The sequence below is a fragment of the Vitis riparia genome, unplaced genomic scaffold (genome assembly GCF_004353265.1).
Source record: "Vitis riparia cultivar Riparia Gloire de Montpellier isolate 1030 unplaced genomic scaffold, EGFV_Vit.rip_1.0 scaffold303_pilon_pilon, whole genome shotgun sequence".
NCBI classification, from domain to species: Eukaryota; Viridiplantae; Streptophyta; class Magnoliopsida; order Vitales; family Vitaceae; genus Vitis; species Vitis riparia.
The window spans coordinates 484,176-497,018 of NW_023269666.1; the positions used below are offsets into that span (position 1 = coordinate 484,176).

Consider the following 12,843-nt stretch of genomic DNA (forward strand, 5'->3'; position numbering starts at 1 on the left):
TCTTAACTTTTGCTTCTTTTAATATCTTCAATATGTTAATATATGACTCAATCTTTAATTGAATTTATTTTTCATTCAGAAATAAAATAAAAGGAAAAATTGGAAAAAAAGAAAAAGAAAAACCAATGAAAATATATATATATAAAGTGAGTATATATATATTTTTAAATAATATTTTAAATCTATTTAACTCTTTAATGATTTGAAAATGCACAATTTTTTAATTTGACTCTTAAGGCATAATGCATTTTTTGCATATGTAGTTTTAGGTTCTGTTTGTGATGATATTTGACCTATCTGATTAGAAGTTGAAGAAAAAATTGAAGTAAATTAAAGTTGTCACAATTATTTTGAGATTAAATTTAAAAAATTATATTTTTACAAATGCTTTTATTAAAGTTGAGGATAATTTTGGTATTGATACAAATTTTAATAAAAAAATTTACTTCAGCATCGAGTTTGAGAAAAATATAAGTATTTCTATTACTTAAAAAAATGAAGCATATGATGGACAACGGTTTTTAAGAATATTTTTTGTTTTCTATAACAAAAAACTAGGAACATATATTTGGTAATAAAAAATTGTTTTTTATTTTTCGTTTTTAAGAATAGAAAACATGATATTTTCAAAAAATATCTTTTAATGGTTTTATGTTGTTTTTACTTATTTTCTAATGATTGTTTTGAAAAATAATTATATAAATATATAAAATAATTAAAAATAAAATAGTAGACATAAAAATTACTTTTAAAACATATTTTAAAATATTATAAACATATTAAAAATATTTTAAGTTTCCAAACAAAGTTTTGTTCTACAAAACATAAAAATAACTATTTTTAAAAACTATTTTTTAAAATAGTTATCAAAATAGATGCTAAGAGTTTTATTCTAATAGTTTTTAAACAATTGACTTTCAAATACCGCTTTTAGTGTTTTAGAGACTTTTCAAAGTAGAATTTTAATAAATTATAGATTTTTGTATCAAGTTTATTTTTGAATTTAATAAGCTTTGAATAATATTTTTGCATTGATATTAAGATTTTACTCACGCTTTAAATGGAAAACCAGAGGTATATTTGAAACTGCTCTTGAAAATGATTTCTATTTTAAAAAGTAGATTGTTTTTTAAAATATATTTGAAATATTTTTTGATGGTTTTTCTAATAGAGTATGTGTAGTCAAAACCGTGGATTAAACTCTTGTTTAAAAGGAAAATGAAAACAAAATGAAAAGAATAAAATAAAAATCTTAGAAATGATTTGATAATGTTCTAAAAAACTGTTTTTAAAAATAATTTTGAAAACAATAATATTTTGCTTACAAGCTCAAATACAAAAAATAATTTTTTTTCAGACTTAGTCTTCATAAGTTGGTACATACTTATGTGTAAGGCAAAAAATTTTAAAGTGCTCTCTATATTTTCGATTATTACTCATTATATTTTTAAAAAGAATCTATAATTTATTCTAAAAAAAATTATATATTTTAAAAAAGGAATTCTTAGAAACCTATTTTCTATCAAAAAGTTTGCTAAACATGATTTTTAGTAAGAATATTATTTTTTGTTCTTTATTGGTTTTCTATCAAGAGTTTGTTAATGAAAATAAAGTTTTTGATTTTTTATAATGAAAATAAAGAAATTTGCTTCCCATATTAGTTTATAAAGTATCTGTTCAAATACATTTCTTAATTATTTTTTTTAGAAATCTCTATATAAAAGTAAAATATTTTGCATAAAAAAATATAAATTTACCTTATATTTTTAAGAAAATTTAAATTTAAGGTTATCTCATTTTTTAAACAAATTTTAAAATAATTACATTTTTAAATAATTTTTAAAACAATTACTTTTCTAATTTAAAATTTCAAAAGTTGTTATACCTTATATAAAATTTACTATTATTTTAGAAAACAAAAATAGTATAAATTGATATTAAGATGTTGTTTGGTTATACTTTGTTTTTTATTTTTACAAAACAAAAAATAGTGTTGACTTTTTATAAGAAATGAAGAAACTCTTAGACTATGTTTGGATGATGAGATATTTACTAAACACCAATAACACGAAAATTAGAATTACTAGTCTTGATTCTATAAACATTAGCAGTCATCGTCATTTCATGAAGTAAATTAATTATTGATATTCACTCATTCGATCTATATTTCATTCATAAAAACTATTACCATCACAACTAACATCTAATTGATAATTTCTTTCTTCTAATTGTACATTTGAAAGAGAGGGTTTTGAATAATAATGTTCTCTACTCGCAAAATTATTAGATATTGCATTAACCGTTGAGGGGGTGTAATATTGAATCCGGAGACATTTTGAATTGTTCTATTCTTGATTTATCTTTTGTTATAATTTGAATTTGATTATTATTTTGATTAATACCATTAATATTAAGTTTATCTAATTTAAGTTATATTTCTTTTAACACTGTTTCAATTGGAGTAGAGAGTTGTATGTTTGATTTTGCAGCATTTATAGGAGTAATGAAAGGTTGGTTCGGGGACTTTGCAAAATATGATGATGATGATAAAGTTGAGAAAAAGGTCAAAGAAAATTTCATTTTTTAAAATAGAAAATATTATAATACAACATCATTTTTATTTTAAACATTAAAAAATAATATATATTTTATTTTATTTTTTTATTCACATTACAAAGTAAATATAAACATAATATAAAAATATCACATTAAATTTAAAAACAACCCCCAACCAAACATAACCTTAATGCTTTACATTAAAAAGATAAAATTTTAAAAAAATTGAGGTATTAGAAAATCTTTATCACCTCAAAATCAAAAAAATTTAAAAATAACTTTTGAGAACATAAATTAAATTACATTTTTTTTTGTATAAAATATTTTATATACTAATTATTATAATAGTTTTCTTTTTAAGAAAAATAGAAAATGTATCCAAAAAATCAACATTTATTTTATTTTGAATAAATAAAAAAATACATGTATATGTATGCGGAAGGAATGACAGTAGCAATAGTTTTGAGTTAGAGTTTGGGGGGCATAGTGTGTAGAATAAAAAGGGGGCAAAAACACGTAATTAAACAGTTGGCCAGGTGTCAATTTCCACCACTCTCTTACTCACTCACTCTCACTTCTTTATATCCTCCTCTCCTTCCCCTTCACGCGCCTCTCCCCTCCCCTCCTCCTCACGCTCCAATGCATTTCACGTTTTTCCCTCCCTTTCTTTCATCATCACCCTTCTCCGGTCTATAGTTTTTTTTTTAAAAAACAATTATCTACTAATTTAAATATCGGGATGATTTTTGTATTTATTTAAAATGGTATTATTTTATTTTTGAAAAAATAAAATAAAAAATTCCTACAAATAATTACTTTAAAAATGATCAGAAATGTAATAAAAAAAAAAAACTTTTTAGTAAATAGAGTAAAAAACAAGGAAATGAAGCACCTAACAAAGGATCCTATTAAGTTAGGGATGATGACGTGGCAAAGGGGATTGGGTAAAGGGGAGTAATTGGACCCAGCTGGAGATGAGCTGAGCCTTCAATTCGAGTACGGAGGGAGGGAGGGCCCACACTGACAACCCCACTTTAAATTCCAGAGTGGACCACAATGAAGCGCGTGAGGGAGCGCGTGGGAAGGAGGGCGGAGAGTGGCCGTGAGCTGTGGGTTTGGGGAGGGGGGCCGCCACCATGTGCCCTCCTCCTGTCTCCACCAGCTCCTGCCGCTCAATGATTAGAGCTCTTCTCTACAAACTTTCTCTCTCTACCAGCTTCATTGCTCATTCTCTCTCTAAACATCTTGTTACCGCAACACCAGCTCATACTCGGAGTCATACTACCAACAAAACAAAAACACCAAACACCGGGCAAAGGGCAAAGGAAGAGAACCAGTTGGTGGAAGAAGAAATTTTTTTTTTGAGGGAATTTCAAAACATATGTCTACCTCAGATGGAGCGGCTAACGGCGTTACTAACGGCGCTATTGTTGACTCCCAGAGGCAGCAGCAGCCCGGTAACGGGGCCTTGGCGGTAAAGAAGCCGCCGGCCAAGGACCGCCACAGCAAGTCGACGGCCGGGGCAGGCGTATCCGGATGCCGATCATCTGCGCCGCCAGGGTTTTCCAGTTGACGCGGGAGCTGGGGCACAAATCTGATGGTCAAACTATCGAGTGGCTGCTGCGGCAGGCGAGCCGTCGATCATAGCGGCCACAGGGACGGGACCACTCCTGCGAGTTTTTCGAGCGTTTCTGTCTCTGTTCGCGGCGGCGGCTCGACGAGCTCGGCGGCACTGGACCAGAAGCCGTCGCAGCCGCTGCTCAGCCCGACGCCGTTTATTCTCGGGAAGCGTCTACGGGGCGACGACGACGTCGACGGCGGGGCCAAAGATGAGGTGGTCGCTGCCGCGGCTGCTGCCGCCGCCGCCGGTGGTTTCTGGGCGGTTCCGGCGAGACCTGATTTCGGGCAGGTGTGGAGCTTCGCCGCGGCCGCAGCTGCTGCACCGCCAGAGATGGTGGTGCAGGCGCCGACGATGGCATCGCAGCCGACGATCTCCGGGAGGTTCATGCAGCAGCCGATGGGAGAGGCGTCGGCGGCTAGAGTTGGGATTATCTTCCGATCGCGCAGGGACATCTGAATTTGCTGGCGTCGTTGTCTGGAGCTCCGGCATCGTCGGGGAGGAGAGACGACGATCCACGTTGATCTTCAATAGGTGTTGATATTTATGTATGTTGTTCTTTTTGTGTGTGTGGAGATGAGAATTTTAGTGAAGCTAGGGTTAGGGGTTTTAGGGTTTGGTTGTTTTTTTGAAGGGGAGGAAAAAAAAAATTTAGGGTTTGTCCTAATTTGAATTATTACTATGATTATATGACTAGGTTATGAACGAATGGGATTCAATTAGCTTTGTTTCATCTGCATTCTCCCCTGTTGAAGATTAGGGTTTTAGCGGTCTACTGTCTAGGTTTTTGGGGTTTTGTTGGAGAGAGAAGAGAGATTGAGAATTGGGGTTCTGATCAATCCCATGATGAAAGGTTCTGCTGGTTCCTCTGCATTCAGATGGTTTACTGCAATTAGTGGCTTGGATTTGACATTGTCAGAAGTTTTCCTGAAAAGAAAAGTGGATAAATTCTTGGTACTTCTATAAGCAAACGCTGGGGTTGAAGACTACCTTTGGGTTGGATATGAATATGAAGAATTTGTTGAATTATGATGGGTTCTGCACGTCCTATTTTGAATAATTGGGTGCAGTTGCAATGATTGAAACGGTTGAAATTCAGAGGCATTATGTGCCATCTAGCTTGGATCAATCTGGGGAAATTCGGTCTCCTTCAAATTGGATGGCACTCTCATGCTTGCGAAGGGTGGTCAAATGGGCAACTTGCTAGAGCAGAATTGCAGTGGTAATGAGATGATATGCGGCTATGGCAGGGGTTGTTTCTTCCTCACTCTTTGGCTTTCACCCTTTACTTTGTTCTTGCTAGGCGATCTCAAAGGAGACTGGTGTGTGTAAGGGAAAAAAAAATGCTCTGGTTCCTCTCTGTAAGACCTCTGTTTTGAATCTTCATTGTATTCTTAGCCATTTCTTAGATTTATCAGCGTGCAAATAATGTGTTTTCCTTGTATGTATGTGGATTGTTTACGGGTGCCTGTGGTGTGAATAAAAACCCATCTGTTTCTTTCATTTCCCCTTTTCTTTGCTTTGCCATTTTTGTTTTGCTCAATGTTGAATTGACTGCTTATTCTGCTTAATTTTGAGTTTGCATATGTGCCCCATTTCTTTCTATCTCCAATTGGTTTGTTCCCTTGATTTCTTATGTGTTTTTTTCTTCACAGATTTGAGATCAAGTAGTTGACATGAAACCGAGAAATAGGTGAAACTCCATAAGCTGATTCTACTTGGCTGGATCACCCAGATAAGTGGTTTGAAAACTGGAATGCTTTCCATTCTGTTTGGTTTCATGGAAACTCATTCTTGTAGAGCCTTATTCTTCCTTGTGGGGCTTTCGGGTTTGCATTAAAATGACTTCTCCTCCACCTCCTCTTCCTTCCTTGACAGGAGAAATGGCCGGGTTTTGAACCCCATCCTGTGTGCATAAAAGGCATATGCTGAGGGGAGGAGAGGAAGAAGATGAACTGGTGATGGAGATGAGTATGAATTAGAAAATCCCAGGGACACGACTTAGTTAAGGCGAACACAGTAGAGACACAGTGAAAGAAGTGGAAAAGGGGAGAAAAGAAAGGTGAATTGAGGGGGGTTGCCCATAATGGTATCTTTGTAGTGGTGGGTGTGTCTTGCCTCCTAGTCTGTGTTTTGTGGTGTTTGTGACTTTGTGGTCGGAGTGTTTTCCTTTGTAGGGCCTTATCTTATAATAATCTTTTCCCATATCAATAAAGTTCTTGCTTATCCTAAGGCAAAAAAAAAAAAAAAAAAAAAAAAAAAAAGAAGATGCTAGTGAGATAGGTGATAATTCTACTAAATTCAGATTCTAGTTCAACTGGGTTATCTTAAATAAGTACAAGAAAGGCAATAATATGGGGAATGATTTGATTTAGCAGAACAATTAATGCCACCTAGAATCTAGTAAAGGGGAGAAAGCTCACAAAACCCAAAACCCAAAACCCCCAATTCATCATTTGACATGTCTTGTACTTTTATACATGTTGATTATTGCAAAACGAGGGATTAATCACTTAGAAAGCAAAAGTGATGGGTCCCCAATGGTTAATAAATGGGCCCCTTTGGAAGACACTTAGCACGGTGAAAAGTGAAAAAGTTGTCATAATATTGTGTTTTGACCATCTTCATTGGGCAAGTTGCAACTGCTTGAGAGCTGCTTGCTGGCCCAGATTTGGAGGGCCTTGGCGATTATAAATGGGCCACATGCTATAACTAAAGTGGTTGTGGGCTCTCGTAGTTGAGTGAGCACCTGTAACTTTGGGCCATTTTCAAGGGTACAGGGTGAGTTTTTATCTTTTTGTTGGACATCAAGACTCAAAAAGCCTAGACATTGACCTGGTTATCCTCCTCCAAAGTAGGTATGTTGCAGCCGAGGAAGCTTTAATGCCCATTTATGTGTAATGACATAATTATAAAGAAAACATATACAAGCTTCTTGTAAGTTTCAATCCTTTTGTTGGATTTCAAGACTCAAAAAGCTTACGTATGATTATCCTGTATGGGTCGATGCGAGAGTACTTATTGTAAAAGCGCTTTTTAACTTGTAGTGTTTGACAATGTTTTTTTATTATGAAATACATAAAAAAATAAATAAATTGGGAGAATCACTTAGGGTAGGTTGGAAAGAATAATTATTAGAAAGATTCACTCATCTCAAGGATTTTTAGAGGATAATTTTACCCTTAAATATGTTTTATATATTATTTATAAATAAATTTGAGATTGTCAATGATGTGGGGTCCATATATGATGGTAAGTACAGGTTGATAGGTAATCAATAGTATATTTCTCAACCCGAAAAAATTGTTGTTCACTTTTAAGCAATCAAGTGATTGTTCAAAAATTTGTTTTTTTTTTTTCTCAAAAAAATTGAGATTTTTTAAAGAACCTTGTAAAAAAAATAATTTTCAATATCTCATAAATAAAAACTATATCTTAAAGTTATTATCGTTTTATATATGGAACATACAATTAAAACTTTGTTATCATAATATAATGAATAATTATTTTTTACGAGCACTCATCAATTGAATAATACATAAATATTCAATAGACTAACACACACCTATTAAATGGAATAACTCACAATTATTCATTGGTAATATAAGCACGTAAAAAATTAAATAAAAATAATTAAATTATGTTGTAATATATTATAATGATAGTGTATTTATATTGTAAATATAATGCATTTATGTCGTACCTATATTTCATTATAAAAGTAATAATTCTAAAAATGTTTATTCATATCTTATTGGTATTAACACATTGTATCAATATATTAACGACATTTATATAGTGTATTGAAATTATTTAATAATTTTTGTATATATATATAAACTACGAGTCTCGTGAATTCAAATTAGTATTTCATTTGGTTTCAGAAATTATTTATGATATAGGTATGTTGTGAAATATACTATGATCATACAAAATTATCATTTTTATAAAAAAAATTCAAAAATTTCCTAATTAGGTTTTAGTGTAATGTATTGTAATATAAGTGTATTTATATTGTAATTATAAGATATTTTTGTTGTACTTATATTTTATAATAAAAGTAATAATCTTGAGGATCACTTTTTATATCTTATTAATATTCAACATATCAAATATATTAAACATCATCCACTCGATGATGCCATTGAGAAAAAAAAGTTTATATATGAAAATTAAAAAAAACACTATGCAAAGGAAAAAAAATCATATAAATTTAAAAAATTATTTTATTATAAAAATAAAAATGATTAAACCTTCTCCATCATTTTCTTATTCTTTTTAGATAATCTGAGTGAAAAATTAAACACTTTATCTTCTTTGAATTTAATACAAAAACATAATTTATCAATTTAAAATTATTATATATATGAAAAAATCATCATTTTTATAATTATAAAACTTATTTTTCTTAATAAAATTAAAAATTAGAAAAAAACACAAGAAATAATATTTTAAAAATATTTTTAAAAGTATTTTTGTTTTAAATAGTAAATTTAAATAACAAATTATATATAATTGTAAGGTTAAACCCAAAATTTTGATTTAAAATTTGAATATTAATAATTACAATAAATATGGGACCCACACACCATAAATGTCTTGACAAATCAAATGAAGTACTTTAAATGCTTTGAATTTTAAAAGTTTTAGTTGAAGGTCAATTTTGGTATTTAAACCTATTAAAGTTCTTCCCAAGAATTATTAGAAAAGCCACTCTTTCTAGTAATTGTTCCGGCCCAACCCACCCTATTGGGTAATTCTCCCTAAAAAATTTGGACGAAGTACAGTGTTTTTATAAAACATTTTTAGTATTAAAAGTGTTTTTGGAGAAAAACACAGGTTTGATAAAATTTAAAAAATACTTTTAAAATGGGAAGAACATTGTATTGTTTTTTGGAGAGCACTTGGAATGTGATGAATGTGATTGTTGTTAAAAATGCTTTTAGAGAAAACACTACCATTGAAAAAAAAAATTTGAATAAAATATTATCAATGGATTATGATTATGATTATGATTATAATGGATTCCATTACCAACACTCTTAAGGATAATCATTTAGTATTTGAATTAAAACAAAAGCACTTTGATAGTGTTTTCGGTAATGTGTTATATAATAAAAAAATGATATCGATTTTTATAAATATATCAATAGTTGATTTTTATGGATATATTAGGGTATATAAAAAAATATTAATGAAAATTTTTATAAAAAATTATTTATTTGACTAAAATTGACCAAAAAAAAAAAATCAATAATTTTACTAGTTTTTTTCAATATTTTTATGACTTTTTTCTATCAATTTTCGTCCAAATCATTTTATTATATATATATATATATATATATATATATATGCATTTATAACAACAAAACACATTTGGTTTATGGTAGGGACTATCCATTTCATTCTCAAAGTCTTGAGTTCTATTTAGCTTTGAAAAAACAATCTTACCATAGAAACGGAAAAGACAACAGTGTCACATTTAATATGTTGATGCCCCGAATATTGTCACAAATGATATCAAGTGTGTTTGATAGTGATTTTTAAAAGCGTTTCTAGTCTTTTTAATACTTGAAAAGTAAAAATTCTTAATTGTTAAAAATGTTAAAAACATTTTCTAAAATAATTACCAAGCAAATTCTAAATATCGGTGCAAAAGTATTAATATTTAAAATATTTTTAATTAAAGTATTTTTTGATGCTCTAAAAATATTTTTAGAAAAATCATCTATCAAATATTTCTCTATAAAGTATTGTTAGCCCAAGGGTTCTCCTAATCAGGTTTTGATGATAACAAACCATGGTTAAGTGACTAATTGTTTTAAACTGTTAAGAATCTCAGGCTTAATCTCAAAAATTCATCAAGGACCAAACGAATACGGGATCGAGATCATTTGGAAGACTTGTAATCATAGGAAATGAATGTAAGATGATAGCATGAGTGCACTTAGGATGTTCATACCTTTTCATGCATCTTAGAAAACTCGGTTTATTCTCTAAAACTTGATTTTCTTTAAAACCCGAGTTTTATCAAATATACCTTAGGCAAATTGATTCAAAATTGGCATATTAACTCACCTAAAGACCTTGCCTAAGTATTGGAAAAGAAAGAAATAAAAAAGGATAGGTTTTCGGGGCCAAAAGGCTCAACCGGTCGAGGCTATGGCCAACCGGCTCAACCGGTTGGGGAACCGGTCGACCGGTTACCCTTGTCCGGTCGAGGTCCGGTCGAGGGAGAGAAAAATTTTCTCTCTCTCCCAGTAGCTTGTTCTTCCCGGTCGAGCCTCACCCTTTGTCCGGTCGAGGTCCGGTCGAGGTCCGGTCGATGTCCGGTCGAGGCAACGGTAACCTGCCATGCATTAATTGCACCAACGGCTAGTGATCCGGTCGACCCTTTGCTCGTCCGGTCGAGGCTACTTTTCTGCTGTTTTTGTCTCCCGAGCTTAGAAACCTATAAATTGAGAGCTCCTCTTCATTTATGACTAAGAGAACTATTGCATTCAAAGCCTACCTACCTGTTCTTGATCAAAAAGCTCTCCATTTCTTTCTAAGTGCATCAAACCATCAATTGCATATTCTTAGTGCACTCTTACAATTCATCCTAGCTTTCTCTTGTAACTTGAGCCATCCTTAAGCTAGGTTGAGAGTTTCATCCTTGTGTAAACTAAGTGTGAAAGCCTTCAAGTGGTTCAAATCTTGAAGTGATTGTGTAAGAGCCCATTGGAGCCGGAATCCAAGTGTAAGACGATTGAAAGCTTGATTGAAGCATCAAGTTAGTGGAACCCTCACTCGGTTAGGAGGTTGAGGAGAGTGGACGTAGGCAAGGAAGGGCCGAACCACTATAAACCCGAGTTTGAATTCTCTAACCTTATCTCTTTCCTTTATTTGTTTTGTGCATATATTGTGTGGAAAAAGATTTTGAAAAACCCAATTCACCCCCCCTTTTGGGTATTTTCCTTAATTAATTCATAGCCTTTGTTTTATCAATTGGTATCAGAGCTAGACCTCTTGCTTAAGACTTAATCGTCTAAGAGGAAAATGGCTATTCCATCAAGCTCAACTCAACCTGAAAATTGTTCAAAACATAGAGCTCCATTCTTTACGGGAACCGACTATCCCTATTGGAAATCTAGAATGACTTGGTTCTTACAATCAACTGATTTAGATGTATGGGATGTCATTGAAGATGGCTCAACTCTTCCCACTAAATTAGTTGATGGAGTTTTGGTTCCAAAACCCAAGAAAGAATGGAATGAGCTTGATAGAAGAAATTTTCAATTAAATGCTAAAGCCGTTTATACTTTGCAATGTGCTATGGATAGGAATGAATACAATAGAATATGCCAATGTAAATCTGCTAAGGAAATTTGGAGATTGCTTGAAATAACTCATGAAGGAACTAATCAAGTGAAAGAGTCAAAAATTAATATACTTGTCCATAACTATGAATTGTTTTCAATGAAAGAAACTGAAACTATTGTTGAGATGATTACTAGGTTCACTGAAATTGTCAATGGCCTTGAAGCATTGGGAAGGGTCATAAATGAATCCGAAAAGGTGATGAAGATATTGAGGTCTCTCCCCTCAAAGTGGCATACAAAGGTCACCGCTATTCAAGAAGCTAAAGATTTGACCAAGCTACCTATGGAAGAACTCTTAGGGTCATTAATGACCTATGAAATCAGTTTGACAAAGCAACTACAAGAAAGTGAAGACAAAAAGAAGAAAAGCATAGCTCTCAAGGCTACAACCAAGGAAGAAGAAGATGTTGAAGAAGAAAAACCAAGTGAAGAAGATGATGATTTAGCTCTCATCACAAGAAAGCTAAACAAGTACATGAGAGGTGAAAGGTTTAGAGGGAAAAAGTTTATCTCTAGAAGAAATCCCTCAAGAAGAGAATCCTCATCACATGGTGACAAGGAAAAATGGGAAGAGAAAGGAGATTTGATATGCTTCAAATGCAAAAAACCGGGACACATTAAATATGATTGTCCTCTCTACAAACTTGAAGCCAAGAGAAGAATGAAGAAGGCAATGATGGCTACTTGGAGTGAGAGTGAAGAATCTTCCGAGGAAGAAAAGGAAAAAGAAGTGGCAAACATGTGCTTCATGGCAATAGATGATCTTGATGAGGTAAACTCTTACTCTAGTGATGAAGATATGCATGCTTTTGAAGAACTATATGATGATTTTGAAAAACTTAGTTTGAAAAATAATTCTCTTAAAAAGAGAATTCAAGAACTTGAAAAAGAACTTGAGGAAGTGAAAGAAAAGTTTTCGATTGATGAAATCTCTAAAACTCATTGAAAAAGAGAATGATTTTAAGAAATGAAAATGAAATTTTGAAAAAGAAAAATGAATGGTTGACCTCCTCTCTTTCAATTTTCTCTTGTGGACAAAAGTCCTTTGAAATGATCTTAGCAAGCCAAAAATGTGTTTTTGACAAACAAGGACTAGGATTCAAATCTTCAAAGAACCAAAAGTATTTTAAAAACTATTTTGTAAAAGAATCCTCAAGTAAATGTCCTTCCACTATTTGTAACTTTTGTGGAAGAGGAGGGCACATTAGTAGTACATGTCCCTTAAGAAATGGTGCTCAAAAGAATTCAAATGCTAAGGTTAAAAAGGTTTGGGTTGAAAAATCCAAAGTCACTAACCCTCAAGGACCC

General features: G+C 32.1%; 1 pseudogene; it reads left to right on the forward strand.

Moving 5' to 3' along the window:
- The first annotated feature begins 3,747 nt into the window (after positions 1-3,747).
- On the forward strand, positions 3,748-4,881 carry LOC117909744 (annotated as a pseudogene).
- Positions 4,882-12,843: the final 7,962 nt, after the last annotated feature.